The sequence below is a fragment of the Pongo abelii genome, chromosome 23 (assembly GCF_028885655.2).
Source record: "Pongo abelii isolate AG06213 chromosome 23, NHGRI_mPonAbe1-v2.0_pri, whole genome shotgun sequence".
Lineage (NCBI taxonomy): Eukaryota > Metazoa > Chordata > Mammalia > Primates > Hominidae > Pongo > Pongo abelii.
In genome coordinates this window covers 2,928,104-2,931,514 of record NC_085929.1, presented here as the reverse complement: position 1 = coordinate 2,931,514, position 3,411 = coordinate 2,928,104, and positions in this window count along the sequence as shown.

Below are 3,411 nucleotides of genomic sequence, written 5' to 3'. Positions count from 1 at the left end.
ACTCAGTTCTTCATGAGACTTGTGTTGTTTTTTGATTTTTTCCCAAGTCCGGTTGATCCTTGTGTCGTTTGCTTTTTAAATGTGTATCGTCCGTTCAGCTATTTCGCAGGAGTCGCATTCTTAAAAAAACTTAACCGTATCAAAAATTGTGTTTAAAGGAGGATTATTCAGATCGGCAAGCTTTTACTAGGAAGAGTTTAAATGCTGACATATTTAGGTAGCTCTCAATACTGAGCCACTTTATTCTAACTACAAAATAGATAGCCGTTCTTTTGTTTTCACTTTGACTATCACTAGCACGGTGTTTAATACCTTTTCTTCATCTCTAACACAATGATAATGATATAGGAAGCCACTCAAATCAAGCAGATATGTTGTGCTTTTAAGAAAAAAAAAAAAAAAAGCCTTTCTGTGGCACAGAACGAGGAGGTGTGGCTGGAATCTAGAATCTGCAGTGAAAACCAATGAAAGAGGGCGAAACCCCGTGTCTACTAAAAAGAAAAAAATGAGCCGGCCACGGTGGCAGTCTCTCTGGTTCAAGTGCAGGAGAATGACTGGAACCCAGGAGGCAGAGGTTGCCGTGAGCTGAGATCACGCCACTGCACTCCAGCATGGGGGACAGAGCAAGACTCCATCTCAGAAACAAACAAACACACAAAGCCAATAAAGGTGTTTCATTCAACCCGTCAGGCTCAGGTCTCTCGAACAGGATACATCCGGCCCCCGGAGGAAACGTCGAGGGGTGGGGTGGAATCTATTTTGTGGCCTCAAGGGAGGGTGTGAGAGGTAGTCCCGCTGCAGGCAAGCGGTGATGGCCTAAGGAAGCCCCTCCGCCCAAGAAGCGATATTCATTTCGAGCCTGTCAGCCACCCGAGAGGGAGACTCGGGCTCTCTGCAGACCCCGCATCCCCCACCCCAGCCCCACCCCCACCCCCACCCCCCCACCTCGTGAAATGGGCTCTCGCTCCGTCAGGCTCTGTTCACACCGTGTGGTTTTGTAACCTCCAGCGTGTGTGCGTGGGTTGCTTGGTGGGGTGGGGCCGGCTGTGGACAGAGGAGGGGATAAAGCGGCGGTGTCCCGTGGGTGCCCGGGACTTGGGATGTGGGACGTGGGACGTGGGTGGGGTGGCCAGAGCCTAGGGAACTCATCGCCTGTCAGGACGTCTCCCCTCCTAGTCCCCTCTCTGACCTACGCTCCACGTCTTCGCAGTTCAGTGGGGACCTTGTGGGTGGAGTCACCATCCCTTTGGACTGTAGCCGATGAAGGCCGGGCTCCTAAGAGTCTCCCCGGAGTCGGGGCCTTGGCCAGGCTCACAAGGATGCTGACGGTGACGGTTGGTGACGGTGATGTACGTTGGAGGCCTCGGGCCGACGCAGAGGTATCCATTTGACCTCGGTGGGACAGGCCAGCTTTGCGGAGTCCCGTGCGTCCTTCCAGAGACTCATCCAGCACCAGCAAGCATGGTCCCGAGGGTCCCAGCTCCCAGCAGAGACACTTTTGTTCACACAGGATCCCGGACAGGGAAGTTCTCAGCAGGCCTTAGGCCTCCTAGCCAAAAAGCCAAAACCACTTCTGGGATTTTTTTCAAAGAGCCAGTGGTTCCACAAGGGGCCGTGGGTACTTGTGGAAATGGAGAGAAGTGTTTGCGGATACATATTTGAGACCCAACGGGCAGGGCTCGGTCACAGGTCACGCAGGACACGGGCAGATGCACATTGAGAAAACCATCCCAGCATCCTAGGTGAACAGAGGTACGATTTTTCGAGACAGTCGAGGGAGAAGCAACCCCAGATTTGAGGGTTGGATCTTTATTCATATGTAGTACCTATGAGGTATCCAAGTCCAGAAATCAACTCGCCGGTTCTGTACAGCATTCTGTAGGGAGAGGAAATCTGGGATGTCAGAAGTTAAGAATTCAGGCCTTGGTAATGGATTAGATTAGATGTGCTTGAGCTTATTTTGCAAAAAAAAAAAAAAAAAAAAAAGAGAGGGCGGGAGATAGCGAGAGCCAGAGACCGAGACAGAGAGAGAGAGAGAGAGAGAGAGAGACAGAGACAGAGACAGAGAGAGACAGATGGAGAGCGACAACGATACAGAAAGAGAGAAAGACAAAAAGAGAGAGAGACAGATAAAGAGACAGACAGAGAAAGACAGAGATGGACAGAGACAGAGAGAGAAACAGAGACAGGAAGGGAGAGAGACAGCCAGACAGCCAGACAGAGAGAGAGAGAGAGACAGAGACAGAGAGAGACAGACGGAGAGAGACAACGATACAGAAAGAGAGAAAGACAGAAAGAGAGAGAGACAGATAAAGAGACAGACAGAGAAAGACAGAGATGGACAGAGACAGAGAGAAACAGAAAGAGGGAGAAACAGAGACAGGAAGGGAGAGAGACAGAGAGAGACAGACAGACAGGCAGAGAAAGAGAGTAAGAGTTAGACAGAAGGCAGACACACACACACACAGAGACAGAGACAGACAGAGAGAAAGAAAGAGACAGAGAGAGAGAGAGAAAGACAGACAGACAGAGAGAAACAGAGAGAAAGACAGACAGACAGAGAGAAACAGACAGAGACAGAGAGAGAGAGACAGACAGACAGACAGACAGGGGGAGGGAGAGAGAGAGACAGGGAGAGAGAGAGAAGAGAGAGACAGACAGAGAGAGACAGCCAGACAGCCAGACAGCCAGACAGGCAGAGAAAGACAATAAGACAGAAGATAGACAGAGAGAGAGAGAGAGAGAGAGAGAGAGAGAGAGAGAGAGAGAGAGAGAGAGAGAGAGAAACAGACAGACAGGGAGAGAGAGAGACTAAGACAGAAGACAGACACAGTGAGAGAGAGAGAGAGAGAGACAGACACAGAGAGACAGAGAGAAAGAAAGAGACAGACAAAGAGACAGACAGAGAAAGACAGAGACAGACAGAGAGAGACGGAGAGAAACAGACAGACAGACAGACAGACAGGGAGAGAGAGACAGAGAGAGAGACAGACCGACAGACAGACAGGCAGAGAAAGGGAGTAAGACAGAAGGCAGACACAGTGAGAGAGACAGGTAAAGAGAGGGAGAGAGAGAGAGAGAGAGAGAGAAACAGACAGACAGGCAGAGAGAGAGAGAGAGAGAGAGACAGACAGGCAGAGAGAGAGAGAGACAGACAGACAGGCAGACAGAGAGAGAGAGAGAGACAGAGAGAGAGAAACAGACAGGCAGAGAGAGACAGACAGGAAGAGAGAGAGAGAGAGAGAGACAGAGAGAGAGAGAAACAGACAGGCAGAGAGAGAGAGAGAGGCAGAAACAGACAGGCAGAGAGAGAGAGAGGGAGACAGAGAGAGAGACAGAAACAGACAGGCAGAGAGAGAGAGAGAGAGAGAGAGAGAGACAGAGAGAGAGAGAAACAGACAGGCAGAGAGA